This window comes from Diabrotica virgifera, chromosome 6 (genome assembly GCF_917563875.1).
Source record: "Diabrotica virgifera virgifera chromosome 6, PGI_DIABVI_V3a".
Taxonomy (NCBI): domain Eukaryota; kingdom Metazoa; phylum Arthropoda; class Insecta; order Coleoptera; family Chrysomelidae; genus Diabrotica; species Diabrotica virgifera.
This window is the reverse complement of record NC_065448.1, coordinates 112,061,784-112,083,305: the sequence shown is the minus strand read 5'-3', so window position 1 is coordinate 112,083,305 and position 21,522 is coordinate 112,061,784.

Below are 21,522 nucleotides of genomic sequence, written 5' to 3'. Positions count from 1 at the left end.
TGGAAGAAAATAATTTTCCTTATTTTGAGGAGTTCTAATAGCCAACGGAACTTGTTGAATTTGATTATTTGTTAAATAATCATCAATAATTTTTTTATACCCTTCAAATAGACCAGGGTTCGACTGGAGTTTTTTTTTCTAATTGAAAAAATCTACTTTTTGCTACAGAGAGAGAATTACCGACGTTTAAGTCATCGACTATTTCTTTAAAGTTTAGAGACACTTGATATCTACCTGAATCAAGAATTTTTACTGACTGTAAGAAGTTAGTTTCTGCAGGATGAATTGAGCTATTAGAGATGGAAAGTGGGATTTCTTCAGATTCCCAAAAGGATTCAAACAATTGCGGTAAGTTTTCTTCTTCCGAAAAGTCTTTGTTTGCATGACACGTAATTAAGTGATTTTCATACATGTTATGAGAGGGTTTCTTCATTATACACGAATTTGGTATGCGACCACTTACAATAAAACCAAAGGTGGAATCTTGCAATATAGGTAAATTTTTACCGAGATGAATAACCTTATCTAAAAGTATGTCACTGACATATTCTGCGCTTAAAAGTATATCAGTTTCTGAAGGAGGGCAAAAACTACTATCGGCAAGTTTTATTTCGGGAGATATATTCAGTTCATTTGCATTAATGCTTACTTGAGGAAGTTTGCATGTGATCTGAACCAAAACCAAACAACGAACATCCAAATATGACTTAGAAGATACCGAATTTATGCGAACTATGGTCTCCTGGTTGAAGTCACTAGACAAACAGCCAATTCCACGAACCTTTACTATGTGTTGTTGTGAAGGAATATTTAAAATTTTTAACAGTGAGCTTCTAATAAAAGATATTTGAGAGGCTGAATCAAGCAATACCTTCACAAATACTTTTTTCCCGTTCGAAGAATTTATGTAAGCTTCTAATGTACCCAATAATATAATAGAATCCCTATTATTGACCTTAGAAGTAGCTAAACTTATTGAATCTTTTTGTTTCGAAGTAGAGGGTCTATTTTGCGATGGAGAATCGGAACGTGGTTGATTACGAATCGGAGCGGCATGTTCGGAGTTACTTGAGAGAGTGACTGATTCTTTTTGTTCTGCAATGTTTACGTTAGGTCTATGAGGTTGAGGATCTTTATTACCCGGTTTATTAGAATCAAAATGTAGAAGAGTGTGATGTTTATGTCCACAATGGAAACAGGTTCTCTTAGAAACGCAATCCTTGATAGAATGTTTACTGCCCAGGCAATTAAAACAAAGTGAATGTTGTTTGGCAAAATTTCTACGAATGTTAATATGCTAAGCTTTAAAATCGTTACACGAATAAATTGAGTGACATTTTCTTTTACAATAACTACAAGAATTGTTAGAGTTAGATTGAGTCGATGAACTGCTTTGTTTATCATCAAAGCTAGTGTGTAGAGAATGCTTTACATGTTTTGGCGAATGAGAGTTTAAGTGTAAGTTTTCCAAATGCTTGGCACGAACATTAATATTTTCTAAGAATTTACTGAAGTCATCCATTTGATCACCTTCTGAGGTAAATTCAAATTGTCTAAGAGTATTAGAGTCCAACTTATTAGAGACCAGATATATCAAAATTAAATTTAACAATTTTTAAGGTGAGAGGTTCAGGTTCAAAAGAGAGTTGTATGCATTTGATACAGAAATGTGTAGATCTCGCAATTGTGAAAAATGGGCATTGTTTTGTAAACTTTTACAATCAATGATCTTAGAAAGCAAATTCTTAATAATCAATTTGTTATTTGTGTATCTATTAACTAATGTGGTGAGAGCTAACTGATAGTTAGTTGCAACAAGTCGCAAGATTTCTATTAGCTTGTATGGTTTGCCCTATAACAGCGACCGCAAATAGACAAATTTTTCAATAGTTGACAGAGAAGAGTCTGAATCAATTATACTTAAAAAAATTTGATGAAACGTTTGAAAATTGTTAATGTCGCCATTAAAAGAATTTATTTTTAGTTCGGGAAGTTTTACTGTTTTATGAGAAATACTAGAGTTGTGACCTACTGATTCGGAACTTAAATTGTGTGATTCATTACTTGAGGGTGATTGAAAATTTCGCAGCTTATCTTGCAAAGTTGAGATTATAGAAAAATATAAATTATCAATAACATCTGAATCTTCTGAGGAATTGTCATAATCTTCCTCAGAGTCCAGCAAATCTTGTGAAGAGGTATACAGAGTGTAGGCCTCCTTTAAATGAACAATTCGTTCCTGAACAGAGTGAATATTTAAATCATTCAAATTCTTTGTCAACTAATTGCTTAATTTGGTAATTTTAATCTTAGCTAAACGCCGTGACTTTAACGATTTTTCAAGCTCAATTTTCCGTTTGTTTTAAATCCAACAATTAAATCTAATATACAATTGTCCCACTATATTCGAAAACCTGGAACGCTAATAAGGGAGTCTAGCAAGAAATTTGTGAGTTGGGATGAGTTAGATCAAGATTATCGTTATTGTGGTGCTTGAGTGGTGTTGTCAGATGATTTAGGATTTCAGAGGTACTAGAGAAAACGTTTGAGGACGATTTTAGTGGAATTTTTGAACTTTTCACAAAGTGGAAATTTCGGTGTTTGAGCAATAAATTGAGAACAAAGATTAGAGCAGAATAGAGCCTTTAAGATCCGGCTCGAAGGACCAAACAACTTGTGTTAAGAATTGAGTTAACCAAGTGTCCAAAAATCTTGAAAATATCTTGGATTAGAGATGTACAAGCACAGGTGCAGGATCGTAAATATAAGAGCTCTTGCTTTAATATAAAAATATCAATATTGTGCCTCAAAAGAAATACTGTAGATGGCAAAGGTACTAAAGAGAAAAATGAGCTGACATATAATTCCACTAAAGCTAAAGATAAATTAAAAAGAACGTATAACTAGGACAATTGTATATTGTAAATGAGAAAAACAAAATAATAGTGAACAAGAGTACAAAAAATATATAGTTAAATGAAAAAACCTGAAAACCCTATTCTAGCTGAACTTTAGAACTAAATATAACAATAACTTATCTTACAAACTTACAGACATGTTGTGAATAGTCCGTGACACAAACTTATACGAATAAACGCAAACAAATGTTCGTCTTCGGATCACAAAGGGTGGAGGCTGAGGTTGTCTGCTGGTAGCACAAAGTATTGTGTTATCTGGAGTACAAAATGTGAGAACAAGGTATTGCTTCTCACAGTCAGTGCAAAAAAAACTATATTCAACGCAAAGTATTGCGTAAAACTTGGAGAAACAAGGTACTGTTTCTTGAGGGAAAAACTATCTTGACTTTTACACAAAGTATTGCGTAAAATTATGTCTGAGAGGTATTGAGGTAATGCTTCTTAAAAAAGGGAAAAATTCGATTGACTTTTCTGCTTGAAGTTTTTTGTGACAGTCCAGAGCACGGTGAATTGTTTTCATTTTACTTACACATTGTCACTTATTGCTAATCTTAAAATCTACATACAAATATTGACATTAAAGAAAATGGAACTTGACGAAATATTTTAAATTATTTCGAATGTTTAAATGAAATTTAAATACCGACTGCTAGTACCGATTCACAACGAAATAACACGAAACGGGTGCCGTGGCATCCATTTCGTGCCGCATTGGCCCGAAATTTTGCGCCTACGCTCTTAATGGTTTGTATAAAGTTTTAGTTTAGTTTTATGTCTTCGTTCATGATTCTTTGTATTTCGGGTAGAAATTTTGTAGTAATTTATTCTAATTGTCGCTTCTAATAAGTCATCACCAATTCCGGTCCTCAATGGATTTTTATTTATGTTTACTATTCAAAATGTTTGTTCGCCAATGTAAGTCGAACTATAAATAATTTAGCTGTGTACTTTCGGAAATTTGCAACGATTTGTAAAATGCAAAAATATGCAAATTAATTTATAATTTCCAGTTGAATGTACGGAATTAATTTGAACTGAAAAACGATTTCTTAGAAGTGATATGGAAAATGATATATCTTCAAAATTTTTGAAACGCTTTTGAAATTCTGTCATCAAATTACAAAGCTTTTCTTTATGAATTTTAAAACTTATTTTCTGTACATTATTTAATAATTTTATTGACGGAAATAATTATTGAACTAATTATTTTTTTATGTGATCAATGGATAGTTTGAGTTTAATTTTAAAAGTTTCATTTTAGGTTCAAAACTTATAAATTTAGCAAATTTCTCTATTTCCAAAAATAAATCAATTTCATCCTCTAACTTACAGCATATTTTAAGTACTTTTTCTAAATTTTTAGACCTTTTAGAACCTTTTAGTCCTTTTAGAACCTTTTAGACCTTTTAATCCTATGATTGTGTTACCTATAAGACATCAGTAAGTTTTGTCTTAACTCTTCCAACTTTGATATGAAGGCACGATGATTTAATCCTCTTGAACGAATAAAATTAACAATATTAGTCGTAATTGAAATGACGCTATCTACTTGCAAAACATTTTTGAACAATACCTGCTGATGGATTATGCAGTAAAAAAATAATAAATCATGTTCTGTAAATTGTTCATAAACGTAATCTTTAAGTTTTCTCAACATTACAATATTTGCTCCTCTTAAATTTGATGCTCCGTCAGTTGTTACACCTACTAGGTAAAAAACCCGTATTACCTGGGCGAAAAATAAATTAGTGGAAAAATCACCCGCTGCGAAAGTGTTAATTAATAGCTGAATTATCTATATTTAATTATTAATATTAGCAATAATTAAAAAAATCTTTAAATGAAAATAACTCACTTTTTTCCGCGGGCCGTAAAAAAATGTCTAAACTGTACTTTGCCCACCCCTGGTATACAGGGTGAAATTTTTTCTAAGACCCAAACGAACTAATTTTTTAAATTAGGGCCTGACTATTTTCTAGTTTGAATAAATCAGTTGATTGGGTGGTATTAACATAAATTAAATATTTGTTCACAAAAAATTAATTTTTGTAATAAAAGTTAATTTTTTTAAATCTATGGTTCACTTTACCAAACTCTTAATTATTCATAGTCAAAATTAATTTTTTTGTAAAAAATTAAGTAATCGTGTGGGAAAAAAAATAAATATGCCATTTTAATAGCCTATCTGTCTAATTTGTAAAATTCATATTAGAGTTTTCAAAAAGCGTATACAGGGTAAAAATTTTTTTAAGACCAAAACGAACTAATTTTTTAAATCCGGGCCTGACCTTTTTCTAGTTTGAATAAATCAGTTGATTGGGTGGTAACATAAATTGAATATTTTTAAAAAACAATTAATGTTTGTAATAAAAGTTATTTTTTTAATCTATGGTTCACTTTACCAAACTTTTAATCCATAGTCAAAATTGATTTTTTTATAAAAATCAAGTAATCGTGTGCGGAAAAAAATAAATGCGCCATTTTAATTGCCTATTTGTCTAATTTGTAAAATTCACATTAGAGTTTTCAAAAAGCGTATACAGGGTGAAATTTTTCTAAGACCCAAACGAACTAATTTTTTTAAAGGTGGACCTGATTTTTTTCTAGTTTGAATAAATTAGTTGATTGGGTGGTAATAGTGTAACGATTTACCAAAATAAGAGACACATCGATATGACAGTTCAAAAATTATGACGAATACAAATTTCTGTCAAAATGCGAAACTCGCCCTGTATACTATTAAACAATGGGAGCAGACACTTTTTAATGGTCATTTGTTATTCCCCATAGGGGCCTCTATACGAGGTAGGAGTATGTACAGTTCCTCATGACTCACCCTGTAGAGGTTCAAAGTGTCGGTTTTTAGTCCATTTAAAGAATAAATATTTTTATAATATATATGGCGTTAACAAATAAGTGTAAAAAACTTGACGAAATGATTCCGCATGAAAAAATTATGCAATTTCGCTAAGAAATGGGCTCTTCCTGCCCCAAGGCTAAGAAATCCTGAAATTGTTCCGTCAAAGTTTTTTCCTTCAGCTTCAAAGTGTAGGTTTTAATAATTACAGTTTTTAACATTTTTTTCGGAACATTTTTTGTTGCTTGCGCATTTATACAGTGTGTCCACCGATAGGGTGCCCAAGGGAGAAACTTTTTTATTTTCAATTTTAGCGAAATTTAACAGTGCGTTATATGACAAATATAGCGAATGTTCGATTTGGAAAATATCACCACGGACATGGTCTCCATTTTTTTTTTCGAATCCTTAAAAAACTAATACATATTTTAAAAAAACTTAAACTCATAATGAAAGACTAAATTATTGTCGAGGGCTGAAAGATCCTTAGAATAAATAAAAAGTTTCTTTTGCAAAAGAAGAGATATTTGAAATTAAAAATCACACTACATTTTCTCTTAGCTTTTCACCCCTGTAACTTATTAAAATAAACATTACAGAAGTTTTCAGGGACTTTCGGCCCTCGGTAAGAACGTAATCTTTCATTCTCTAATTAAATTTTTCAAAAATAATTATTAGTTTTCTCAGGATTTGAAAAAAATTAATCCCATTTAAATAGCATTAGAGCCGAAACTACGTACCCATCCCCTTAAGAAAATCATTATTTTTCAAAATATTCTACAATTTTTATTATGTGTATAAATGACATAAGCAGGACTTAACAAGCCGTTTTCCATAAACTTGGAAAAACTATCTCGGCAAAATGGGTTCTAGAAATTTTTTTTCTTTTGTGAATGTGTCAAAAGCTACCAGGAACACGAATATCGAAAAATAATTTCAAAATTTTTAATTCCGGCAATGTTATTAAAAAAAAAGTTTTCAACAAATTACACCAATTTTCAAACTCCATTTTAGAGGGGTGTTCAATTTGTAATTTTGAAAACACTGAGGCTTAAAAACTTGTATACTCTTTCGGCAATAACCGCGTTTTTGCAATAAAAAAATGTTAATTTTTTATAAACAAATTAAGTATATCACGAACTACTCAATATTTATCAACCATTTTTTTTTCTGTTTATACTGGTACCATAGCGCCACTTTTTCTGTAAAACAAAATGATTTATAGTGCTGATTTATAATGCAAATAAAATTTTTTGGAAATTTGTTTTTCAATTTTTATTTATAATTATTTAAATAAATTATGGGTCAAATTTAATTTAGTAAACCTTATATAAAATATTGTTTATTCAGCTTTGCAGAAAAAAATTGTAAAATCCTTAGTAAAAACATGAACTACCGCAGCAGTTAACAAAGTAAATTTTGTGCAAAAATTACGCATTTTTAATTATGTAAACAATAATCCCCTCATATGAATCGTATACTTTCTTGAAAATATCTTTTGTTTTGACCTAAACTTATAAAAAATTGCCAACCTGTACGGAATTACATTCTGATTTAGGTACATGTATTGTAATTTTATTTGATCGATATATATAGTTGTAATTGACGATTACAATATACTCGTATATTGGAAACAGAAGACTACTAGCTTAACTTGAAAATTATTTTTGTCGTTCAGATTTCAGGTACCTATTCATATGAATGTTTCTACTACCATTATTTGTACTTCATTTCTATTATAAACAATAATACTTTTATACCTCTAAACCCCTATTTGACATTGACTGAAGATTTTTATTAATACAGTCATGGCGCCTCCATGCACACTCCTGAAATCTTTTTCAAAAACCGTCCCTGAACTAGGTATTAGACGCGTTATTATCTCTGTCCGCCCCTGTCACCAGTCTTGTGTAAATAAATGCATTCTTGTTAATAAACAATAGCTCAACCTACCAACTGCAAAGCCGACTATGAATCAAACAAAAGTGGTTCATCTAAGATATTCCAAGATAGCAGGTGAACTATAGTAGTTGGCTGTGGCTCGTGGCGTCATGGTTCGAAACAAATGACTGACAGAGCGAGGATAATGCCAAGAGTTACCTAGTAACTGTTATTAAAATAATTATTATTAGGTTTTTTACCTTTTCCTTATAGTAATAATTGTTTTGTTTCAATAATGTACATGTACTGTTATTTATATTTCCTTTTATTTTCTTTTTATAAATCTATAATCCAAATTTCTTTTTAAACAACTGCTAACTCAAACGTTTTGGTTTTTATTTGCTACATTAACATATTTTTAGTATACATTTTATAGTATCTTAGATTAGAAGTACCTGTTAGACTGTTCTTGATATAAAATACTTAACGGTAAACAATAAAAATACAGTGGAACCTCGATAAGTCGGATTAATCGGGTCCGCGGTCGATCCGGGTTATCGAAAATCCGGGTTAGCCGGAGAATATGGTAAAAATTAATAAAATACGGTATACTTACAGATAAACTTCATTATAATTGCAAAAACATGAAATACATATACACGGTACATCTAAATTACCTACAGTTAAATACAGTATTGTTCATTTCTTGATAAAAAACTCACTCAAACTGAAAAAATGTTTGTTTTGTCTGATGAAAATCGGTCCGGGTTAGCCGGAATTCTGGGTTATCGGAGGCCGACTTATCGGGTTTCCACTGTACATAAAAAATATAAAGTACCTACAATACACTGTAAAAAATTGTAATTATAATTGTATTTATCCTATTACACAAAAAAGCAAAAATATAAAACAAACGTTATGACTTTAACATTGTTAAAATTACAGTTAACGACCTCAGTAAGGGATCCTTTCGTTATTTAGAACCTGACAGGTGTCGAAATCAAGTATGTTGTATCTGTCATTACGGATAACATGTCCCAGTTATTACGGCTTTCGTGTCTTGATGGTTTCCAATATTTCCATTCCTTTCCAGTAAATGTGAACAGCTCTATATAAAAGACATTGCTACAGGAACCTCCGATTAAAATACGGATATGACACCCGACAAGTGTGAACGGGCTCTTTAAAGAAAACTCGTAGAGTCTAATTACTTGAAACTAGGCTTCACTAGGTAGATTGAAGAACCCTGTTGAAAATTGGGGTAAACATGTCAAATGGCACTAAAGTTTAAGATAAGTCCGGCTAGAAAGAGGATGTAAAGTCTTCTAACTTGTTATTTATATAAACGTCTACATTACATTCTGCAAGTTAAGACTAAGTGCTCCTGATTTTTATCCAAGACATAAAAATACACCAAATGTTTTCTCTGGTTTTGTACGTATGGTTATTTATCATTAGTACCTAACACCAATTTTGTAAATCTTTTCTTACTGTGTTATTGTGCAGCAGTATGATGGCTATTCAAAATTTGTATTCACTAATCGCAATGATTTAAAGTATTTCTAAAAAAATTGTACAGCATTTATTTACTTGCCACTGTTCACCACTATTTACTTTACATATGTATGGAGATAATCATGGTAATCGCCCCATATTATATTTTCCTTTGTAGACTCAGAAGAGTCATTTCTGATCAGAATGTAACTCTAAAGGAAGACCATGCCTTGATACGATGTGTGTTATACGAGTATACTTATGCTTCTCCTACTTTAGCCGCTTCTTGATTAAAAGGACTGCAATTTCAGGCAATTTTTAAAAATAAGCCACTGCGATCATTAAGTACTTATTTTCTCTCCCTGTCATAGGAAGTGGCCCGAGAACATCCACTGCGATTCATTCAAAAGGCTCTTCGGAAAGATATTGTGCCATCTTACCACGACTTCCTATTTTAGGGCCTTTTCTACCGTTAAGTAAATCGCGTTTGGAACAATAATCCTTTACATCTCAGTTACAAGTTATCAAGTAAAATCGATCTTGAAGAATGTTTGATTTTTGCAGTACCGTACCACTTGTTGAACTGTACGTCAGGACTTTCCCACTTCCGAAATAACAGACCATTGTAAAGATACAGAGATTCCCACAGGCGAGGATCCAAGGGGGGATCAATAGAGTCAATTGCCCCCTCCTTGAGACCTCGCCTGGTGTCTACTGACACTGTTTTTAAGAAAGAGATTACGATTGAAAATAAATAGTGAATTTTGTGTCCTGTTGATAACTGAATAACTGAAACATAAATATGGCAGGATTCCTTGGAATCGAAAATTATTAAAAGTCTTTGGAACATAATAAATGAAAAAGTCCCACAATAAATCTAATCAATTGCCATCTACTCAATTCAATGCCAGAGGCCAGATAAAAATAGTAATTGCCGGTGCTATGTTATGGTAATTTGATCATTTAATAAAACCCCCCGAATAAGAGCCGCTTTTAGAAGGATGCCCAAAGTATTATGTAACAGAGACCTAAAATTGGCATTAAGGATCCGACTACTTCGCTGCTACGTGTTCTCGGTCTTACTGTATGGTGTCGAGTCTTGGACTGTGAATATGGTGTCGAGTCTTGGACTGTGATAAAATCGAACTAAATCGCCTTGAGGCTCTCGAAATGTGGTGCAAGAGAAGAATTTTAAGAGTATATTGGATGAAGCAGATTCGAAACTACACAATGCTAGAATGTCTCAGCAAGACTACTTCGATTATAAAAAGCATCAAGAAGAGATAGCTGGATTATTTCTGATATTTAATGAGAGGCCCAAATATAGGTTGCTACAAAATATTATTCAAGTGCAAATAGGAGGCAAACGCAGTCCAGGACGAAGAAGAACTTCATGGTTGATTTAGGGTGGCAATAAATAAAATTAAGATACCTATGATGGTAATTAACGTTCTGAAAGGACATGGTACATGAAGAATAAGAAAATAACAGCCCATCCCGAAAAAGAATCCTGCGTACGTCAGTCACGAGAAAATTTTTATTCCATTGCCCCCACCTTGCAAGGTTGCTGGATCGGCCGTTGGATTCCCATTGATCCCAGAATGCCTTTGAAGTTTCACTGTACTTGGATATTTTTTGCCAAAGAGGCCATACTTCATTTTTAGCCATTCCCGTATTACTTTAAGTCATTCAACTTTAGATTCCACAGTATTTTTTACCTTTCTATGGTTAGTTGTGGGAAATCGATTTGTTAGAGACCTATATAAAATAGCTATTTGTATAACAAGGGATCAAAGTGCTACTTTTCCTCCCGAGAATGAAGTGAGAATGAAGTCCTCCGCTGCGCGTCGGGCAGTAATCATTTAATGGAGGAAAAGGCACTTTACTCCCATGTTATACATAATATGATTTTTCCACCTCCCTCAATAATAACAAGGTATTTTGTCATTTTTAAATAATTTATTTATGTAACTAACTAACAAAATTTAATAGAGAACTAAAACTAACAAGTAGGTACAGCATAACTGTCAACTATCAAATATAAGTCAAATTATTAATGTAAACATTGTTAAATCAAAATAACAATCTACTGTTTTTTACCATTCTGCAAAATAGAGGGTGTTCTATATAAATAAACGTTAAAATGTATAGATACTTACGTAATAGAAAATAGAATACTCTATCTCTATAGGGCGTCAATAAGTTATTTCATCAATGACATAGGTACCATGACGTCACTTTTAGGGAGTAAAAGTACTTTGTCCCCCTAGGGAGAAAAAGTACGACTTTGCTCCCTACAATCAGGTCAGAAAATGTATACTTTCGGTAGAGGTAGGTGGAAAAATATATTACTGTTTTCTAACGGAACTTTGTAACAGGCTTCTGAATGTCGATCTATGTAACCTAAATGCATTATTTGATTCTTTTTGTGCAATTATTTTGTTTTTTTTTTGTAATTTTGTTGCAAATGTCTCATTCTTTTAAAATTACAACATCTTCTCTTTTGATTTTAAGATTTTTGTTAAAGCTTTTGCAGTATGCTTAACAGCTGAGATAAAATTAGTTGTTGATAATTTGCGATAGTGACTTAGTTATTTTCTGTCAATCTTATTTCTTTTTTGTTTTCACCCAATTTTGAAAAAATGTGAAAACTTTGAACTATCCACGTCCGTCTGTCCGTCTGTCTGTCTGTCTGTCTGTCTGTCTGTCTGTGATCACAACTCCTCCGTCAATATACCAGCTAGAATGACAAATGAGGTGTCAAATGAAACCTTATAATCCAAGGATGGTACTAAAGGTGAGAAATTTGATCTAGGCTGTCTGTCCGTCTGTCTGTCCGACCGCGAATATAACTCATCCGTCCTTATACCAGCTAGAATAAAAAATATGGTGTCAAATGAAAGCTTATAATCCAAGGATGGTACTAAAGGTGAGAAATTTTACTTAAGCTGTCTGTCCGTCGGTCTCTCCGACCGCGAATATAAGTAATCCGTCTTTATACCAGGTAAAATGACAAGTGAGGTGTCAAATGAAAGCTTATAATCCAAGGATGGTACTAAAGGTGAGAAATTTGATCTAGGCTATCTGTCCGTCTGTCTGTCTGACCGCGAATATAACTCCTACGTCATTGTACCAGGTAGAATGACAAATGAGATGTCAAATGAAAGTTTATAATCCAAGGATAGTAATAAAGGTGAAAAATTTTAACTAGACTGTCTGGCCGTCGGTCTGTTTGACCGCGAATATAACTCTTTTGTCCTTATACCAGGTAGAATGACAAATGACGTGTCAAATGAGAGCTTATAATCCAAGGATGCTACTATAGGTGATAAATTTGATCTAGGCTGTCTGTCCGTCTGTCTGTCTGTCTGTCCGACCGCTAATATAACTCCCACGTCATTGTATCAGGTAGAATGACCAATAAGGTGTCAAATGAAATCTTATAATCCAAGGATGGTAATAAAGATGAGAAATTTGACCTAGGCTGTCTGTGCGTCTATCCGTCCGACTGAGAATATAACTCCTCCGTCATTTTACCAGGTAGAATGACAAATGAGGTGTCAAATGAAAGCTTATAATCCAAAGATGGTAACAAAGGTAAGAAATTTTACCTAGGCTGTCTGTCCGTCCGACCACGAATATAATTCCTTAGTCATTTTACCAGGTAGAATGACAAATGAGATGTCAAATGAAAGGTTATAATCCAAGGATGGTACTAAAGGTGGGAAATTTTACCTAGGCTATCTGTCCGTCTGTCCCTTCGACTGCGAATATAAGTCCTCCGCTATAACAGGCAGAATGACAAGAAAGTTGAGAAACTTGACATAGGACTTCAGGTTTTAGAAATGCGACCAGAAGTACTGTTTTAGAGTCACCGGAATAATACAAGTGATATATTATTAGACGCGACTTCGCAAAAAGAGAACAAATATATACTTCCGGTTTCATGACTGTCTGCCCGTATGTCTATTTCCTCCGTTATTAATACAGATAGAATGACAGATGAGGTGTCGAATAAAATCTTATAACCCAAGGATGGTATTAAAGATGAGAAATTTGACATCAGACTTCCGGATTTAGAGTTGCAACCGTATGAACTGTTTTAAAGTCACCGAAATAGTATAAGCGATATATCATTCGATGTGCCTTAGCAAGATGAGAACAAGTGCAAAATTTTGGGTTTTAGATCATTTCTGCTTAAAAAGTGCTAACCAGAAGTGCAGAAATATTACATGTAACACATCAATCGAAGCGTATTGAAAAGTTGAGTTTGAATCTTTAGTTTCGGTTTTAAAGTCATTTTTGTTTAAACAATGATGACCCAAATTTTAGTAAAAATGACTCAAAATTAGTAAAATCGTTTATCAATCGGCGCAAAGTTACACGAAGCGTTCAAATATCGACTTCCAGTTCTACTTTCGATTACTTTGGGTGAAAACCTAGGACTTACGTAGTCCAATTACTTGTTCGGAAGGGAACTGGAAACATTTTTTGCTGCTTCATACTTCTGAGCTTAGCATATTGCTCCATTTAGCATTTTGTGATGTTGTAATCGAAGAACTTGTTGCATTTCGATATCATGTAGTCCGTCTATGAATGCCTGTATACTAATTTGTTCTAGAAAATCTTTTGTTGTTTTAGGGTACGCCAAATGCATTAATCTTTTAATATCGGCTTTAAATTCTTGCCGGCTCTCATTATGTTTTTGATATCGAACTTTCAGCTGACTTGGAAAAACTTATTTACATGCTGCTGGTCATATATTGACTAAAAAGTTGGAAGGGGAGAGGTACAGTTAGTTTTATCCTGGGAAAAATTGCAAGATGGTTGCTGTACTACCAAGGAAGCTTCCATTTCTTTCTCAGTCCGACTATTTGCATTTGCTGCACTTTTGAATTGAAAACGATAAGTTTCTCATGCAGTTTGACCATCGAGTGTGGATTTAGTTTTCGTATTTTTTTAAGGAAAAAGATAATTATTGTAAACAAGTTCGATTGTGTTACATATTGTTGTGTAGGAGTGGCTAACGTTCCAATCGAAGGAAGGTTTATTTTATTGACCGGCTATAATTACTATTTTCTTTTTAGCTCGATATAAAACCAGTACGTTAATTTAATAATTCTACAGGGATTATTGTTGATATTGTTAGATTTGACTCTACCTTAATCTCTAGTTTTTTCATTATGGTCATTAATTCGCAAATTTTAGTAATAAAAAATATGTTAATTAAGTTTTATTCTTTTAGTATTAGACATGGTCATGATTTTAAACCATGCCAATTAGGCTTTCCTCTTACGTTTTAACTCACACTGAGAAGAAAGGTAGAAACAAATAAAATAATTTTGCCAGTCACTCTACTAGATTAAACACTGATTGGTTACATTACTATTGGATTTATTAACATGTTAAATGCCGTCATAAATATTTAACACAAATAATTAAAAACATTATTTGCCATGCTATTAAATTTTATTAAATATTTGACTATGCTATTAGATTTGTCGTAAACTAATAGCATAGTCAAATCCGAAGGTATCCCGAATAAAGTACGTGCCTCCTAGTGGCGGGATACGGGCAACAATACATTGGCTTATAGGGCAGTCCTTACAGTAGGGATCCTGGCCTATACAGAAAAATACAGGCGGGTGTGGGGTAATACTGCACTTTGGTTGCATTGGTGGTGTATTGGCTAAACGTGCGGGGCAGGGTATGGTGCTGATAGAAAAGGCATTTAGGCATCAAATATCCAAACAAAATATTCTGAGGCCATAATAATGAAAAGACCTTTTCCAATGATATAAAAAAAACTTATACTGAAATTATGGCATCTCCTGAGGTAAAATGTGCCGGAAGTAAAATGAGCCTTAGTTCGGATTTCCGGGTGAGGACAATCTCAGGGGGAACACCATTTCAGGTTAGAAAAATCAGGATAGGGTCGTGGAATCTTGGTAGTCTTACAGGTAAGAGTCTGGAGTTAGTGGATGCGCTCAAACGAAGAAGAGTTCAAATTGCTTGTATTCAAGAAACTAGGTGAAAAGGACAAAGGGCGAAAGAACTAGGTAACTAGGTGAAGGATACAAATTCTGGTATGTAGGGAGTAGTAACACTGGAAATGGAGTTGGTATAATTGCTGATAGTGAAATGAAAGATAACGTAGTAGCAGTTGTAAGAACGAGTGATAGAATGATGTCAGTGAAATTTGTAATTGATAAAGAGGTATTGAATGTTGTGTGTGTGTGTATGCTCCCCAAACAGGTCTGGGTGAGAACGAAAGAAGAGCTTTCTATGATCAATTAGGAGACGTACTGAGTGATATTCCAGCAGAGGAGAAAGTTATAATAGGAGGTGATTTCAATGCACATGTGGGCCGAACCAAGACAGAATATGAAACAATACATGGGAATTAGGCTTTGGAACTAGAAATGAAGCTGGAGATGACATACTTAAAATAGCAACAGCATTAGATATGGCCATTGTTAACACATTCTTTAAAAAGAGAGAAACTCAACTTATTACCTACAAAAGTGGACAACATCAATTTCAAATAGACTACTTCATGATAAGGAAGGAAGACATACGTGAATGCAAGGACTTCAAGGTAATAGTTAGTGAGACAGTAAGCCAACAACATAAGCTGCTTGTTCTGGACATCGAAGTAAAAAGCGAAACTAAACAAAAATATCGGAGAGGACCACAAAAAATCAAGTGGTGGCTGCTGAAAGATGAGAAAGAAGGTCTATTCAGGAGAAGAATAGTAGAAAAAATATGTTGGAACATGAAAGGAAGCCCTAATACAATTTGGAGAAAAATGGCCAGTAGTATTACAGAGACTGCTATTGAAATACTTGGGAAACTGTCAGGAAAAAAGTTCGAGGATAAAGAGACTTGGTGGTGGTCAAACGAAGTACAAGGAAAAATAAAAGAGAAGAGAAAATTATATAAAAAGTGGCAAGAAACCAGATCCGACACAGATCTTCAAAACTATATGGTGGCGAAAAAGGAAGCGAAAGTATCAGTAGCAAAAGCCAAAGCAGAAGCGTATTCAAACCTATACGATCAACTTGATACCAGGGAAGGCGAAACGAAGATATATAAAATAGCCAAACAGAGAGCAAAGGAAGCAAAAGATTTTAATCAGATTAGATGTATCCGAGATGAAAATAATAAAATACTAGTTCACGAAAGGGATGTCAAAAAGAGATGGAGAAAGTACTTTGACAGCTTATTAAATGAAGAATTTGACAGACAGCCTGTAGAGTCAACGGAGACAGTAGCAGCAATGGTCACCAAAATAACCAACGAGGAAGTGGCTCAAGCGCTTCAAAAAATAAACAAAGGAAAAGCGGTAGGACCAGATGATATTCCTGAGGAAGTATGGAGAGCATTGGGAGAGACAGGAAGAACGTGGCTAGCAGGTCTATTTAATAGAATTACGGAAGTTGGACAAATGCCAGACGAATGGAGAAGCAGTATACTGGTACCTGTTTACAAAAAGAAGGGAGTATACAACAATGTACAAACTACAGGGCTATAAAACTGCTTAGCCAAACCATGAAAATATGGGAAAAAGTAATTGATAGACGGATACGTGAAGAGACCGAAATATCCGAGAATCAATTTGGCTTTATGCAGGGTAGATCAACAACAGATTCAATTTTCATTATAAGGCAGTTAATGGAAAAATACAGGAGTAAAGAAACAAACGCTCATATGGTATTCATTGATCTTGAGAAAGCATATGATAGAGTTCCTCGAGAGATTCTGTGGTGGGCACTCAATAGTACTGGTGAATATGTAAAGATTGTGAGGGATATGTATGAGGAAGTAACAACTAGTGTTAGGACAGGTGTGAGAGAGACTGAAAAATTTCATGTGAAAGTAGGATTGCACCAAAGCTCAATGCTTAGTCCGTATTTATTCTCATTAGTTTTGGACCAGATAACAGCGAAACTACAGGGTAACATTCCATGGTGCTGAATGTATGCTGATGATGTCGTGTTAGTAGGAAATAGTGAAGGAGACTTGGAACAAAAACTGGAACAGTGGAGACAAGCTCAGGAGGAAAATGGTTTAAAACTTAGTAGGACAAAATCAGAGTATTTGGAATGTTCATTTAAAGATGAAGCTACTACAAATAAAATGGTATCTTTGGATGGTGAAATGATTGTGAAAGCAATAGTTTTAAGTACCTAGGATCGGTATTATAGAGTAATGGAGAAATGGATGGAGATGCATGCAGTAGAATTAGGGCTGGATGGATGAAGTGGAAAGAAGCGAGTGGTGTGTTGTGTGACAGAAAAATTGCAATGAAGCTGAAGAGAAAATTCTATAAAACAGCCATAAGACCGGCTATGATGTACGGAACTGAATGTTGGGCAGTGAAAAAGAAAGAGGAACAACGAATGCATGTGGCGGAAATGAGAATTCTTAGATGGATGAGTGGACTGACAAAGAAGGATACAATTAGAAATGAGTATATTAGCGGAAGTCTAGGTGTGGCACAAATTGATGCTAAAATGAGAGAGCATAGGTTAAGATGGTTTGGTCATGTTCAAAGTCCTGACGTTAATCACCCAATACGAAGAATAGCTGAAGTGCAGATTCCTGGAAGGAATAGAAGAGGAAGACCAAAGAAGACCTGGGGGGAGACGATAAGGCAGGATATGTAGGTAAAGGGGATTAACATTGATATGACCCAAGATAGAATTGTGTGGAGAAATGCAATTAAGGAAGCCGACCCCGCATAGGAATAAGGCAAAGAGAATGATGATGATTAGATTTGTCGTAAGCGAGGCCAATGGTATAGTGTGTAAAGTTCTAACACATTATTCCGCAGTAACGCTTCGTATATATCATGGCCTCTGAGCATGCCGTCTATACTTATGCTGCTGGTTTTGTCCATTTTTTTGAAAGAATCGCCTTTGGTACTTTTTATGCTCTAAATGAATGCTCTCTCTGAGAAATCCACCCAGCATCACTTATTGGTTTCCTAGAATATACTTAACTCAAATAGTGCGAAGAAAAATTTTTAATGTGTCAATTCTCATTCAGACTTGTCTGAATTTGTTTTTTCGGAATTGCTATAAAAACAGATTTGAGCTTTCGTCGGGTATTTAACAAGTAGTATAAACTTCATTAAAAACTTGTTCTTCTTCAGATGCAAATTCACTAATGGATGTTAGCGACCACATTTTCCATTAACTCTCCGTTTCTTGCAATGCGCATCAGATATTGTATGTCGTTAATCCCTGTCCATCGCCTTATGTTTCGGAGCCAGGACATTTTCTTGCGTCCTATTCCTCTCTTGCCTTCAATTTTATCCTCGATTATAAGTTGAAGGAACTGGTATTTTTCGTTTCGCATGATGTGACCCAGACTCGTCGTTTTCCTTTTCTTGATGTTTTCGAAAAGTTAGCGTTCTTGGTTGATTCTCTTAAGGACATCTACATTTGTGACTTTCGCCGTCCATGGCATCTTTAGGACAAATCTGTTTATATCACTCGTTTTGAGTGTCCAGCCCTCTATGCCATATAGCATCACCGACCATATTATGTAGCATTTAGTAAACCTTAGTCTCAGTGTAAGATCGAACTCTGAACAGGTCAATACCTTCCTGAATTTTACGAAAGCTTGTCGAGCTTGCTCACTGCGACATTTTACTTCCCTGTCCGATCTACTTCTTCATGTACCATGTCCTTTCAGAACGTTGGTTACCATCATAGCTATCTTAATTTTACTCACTGCCACCCTAAATAGCACACTTGTATCAACACCATACTAATCTCGCAAGTTCTTCAACCATGAGGTTCTTCTTCGTCCTGGACTGCGTTTGCCTGCTATTTTTCCTTGCAAAATATTTTGCAGTAACTCTCCGATGCTCAGTATTAAAAGAGCAATGTTCTTAGGTATATAACTTTACTCACTCTGTCAATGGACTTGGTATTCAGTGTTATGGTGGAGTTTTCAAGGGCATCCAAGTTTCTGGAGATGATCATGAATTTGGTCTTTTTGGTATTAATCTCTAATTTCATTCGCTCACTGTATTCTCCTATTATAGTGGCAAGTTAATGCAGCTTGGCTATGTTGTCACAAATTAAGACAGCATCATCTCAGTATATCGTATGTTGTTGATTAATACTCCATTCACTTTGATTCCCATCTCTGCACCTTCCAAAGACTCTTGAAATATGGCTTCCTAATAAATTTTGAATAAATGAGGGGAAAGCACATATCTCCGTCGAACACCCGTCTTAAATGTATGAGTTTGGATATAGAATTTTCTATTTTTAATTGTGCTCTTTGATACCCGTACAAGTTTTCAATGCATCTTAAGTCTTTTTGGTCTATATCAACTTTCTTGAGAATCTACAATAACTTGTGATGTTGGACACGATCAAACGCTTTTTCGTAATCTAAAAAGCAGAAAAACACGTCCTTCCTCTGATCATAACAATTTTAGACCAACACCTGTGTTGCTACTATTGCTTCTCTTGTTCCTAAACCTTTTCTAAATCCAAACTGAGAATCACTGATGTCCCATTCACATTTGCTGTATAATCTTTGATGTAAGATTTTTAAGAATATCTTTAAAGTGTGACTGATCAGGCTAATGAGCCTCTGATCCTTACATCTTTTTGCATAGACTTTTTTAGGTAGGGGAATAAATTAGTGTTGCTCAAAATCAGTCTTGGTCTTGTAGTATTGGTCTTGTTCTTGCGTTTTCGCAAGACCAAGACCAAGGCCAAGACCTCCTAATTTGAGCAAGACCAAGACCAAGACTTACCGTGCAAGATTTGAGCAAAAACAAGACCAAGCTTGCAAGACTCTTGCGTCTTGCAATTAGAACTGAGGGTCGTTTTATGAAGTATATTAGTTCGGGTATATTCTTAGGTAGGTACTTTAGGAGAAGCAAAAAAAAATTGTAAAAGTGGACTTATGCGCCTTACGAACAATACCATAAACAAACATACATTCTTCGCTCTGAAATTAATTGTACAGGTTTGAGAATAGCCGCCCTCCATTCATAAATTAATAGGTCTGGATCCCGCGTATGAAAAAAATTTGATTAATAGCAAGCTGAAAATTTGTTAATAGCTCAAGGGTGTCTAGTCGGACAAACTTTGATATATGGGAACACTGGAACAGGGGAAGTTTTAATTGTGGAACAGGTTAAAAATTTTAAACGGTCAGAACACGAAAACGGCACATGTATTTTGTCCGACAGAACAGACTTAAACTCTCCGAACAGAGATTAAACTCTCATGCAAAAATTAGACTACTATTTATCACCAAATGGGCGTTTTAGTGAATGGAACATGTGGAATATGTCAAATGACAGGAATTATGACAGGTGATAAATAGCAGTCTGATTTTTGCATGAGAGTTTAATCTCTGTTCGGAGAGTTTAAGTCTATTCTGTCGGAAAAAATAAATGTGCCATTTTCGTGGTCTGACCGTTCCAAATTTTTAACCTGTTTCACACTTAAAACTGCCCCTGTTCCAGTGTTCCCATATATCAAAGTTTATCCGACTAGACACCGTTAAGCTATTAACAAATTTTCAGCTTGCTATTAATCAATTTTTTTTTCCATACGCGGGATCCAGACCTATAATGTATCGAAACTTTTTAAAAATGTCATATGCTGATAAAAAATATACCTACAATAAGTAGTTCATTTTTCAAACACACAAAAATCATATCGATATATAGAATAATAAGACTATTATGTATATTTTTTCTGCTGAGTGTGATTACGATAAGGAGACAGACTATAACAGATAATGCCGTGCCGGCTATACCGTGTAACCAAATACCCAAATATTTAGTCTACGAGGCATTCAACAAAGAAATATTTACAGTGAAATACATGAAAAACAAAAGGACATTTATAGCAGTTTTTTCTGTAGGTAGTTAAATTAAATTGGTCATTTGTTTTATCAATCGACTGTTCTTTTGTTATGCTCTTTGGTTGATATACACTATTCCAAGAAACGGGTCATTTTTGGTCTCTCGAATTTCTTAAACTTGTTCGAATAAGTGGTTAATAATTTGATTTTTTATTTATTTGATTTTAATGTCTGATAATAATATAGCCTTATTTTGTATAAATATCGCTGTAATAATATTGTTTCTAGACAGGTAAATTTGTCATTGTACACCGGGTATCAAACTGTATTTTTTTTCTCAAAGTTCGCATCACCCTGTGGAATATTCTAGCATTTATAAAATATTAAAATTAAAACCCAACTATAGCCTCATATGTTCTTAATATTTTGTTTTTTTTTATTCATTGGCTTATGTTGGATAATAAAAAGTTAGGTAATTTTTTAACTAGCCATGTTTTTCATCAATACAGGGTGTTTTTAAATAAG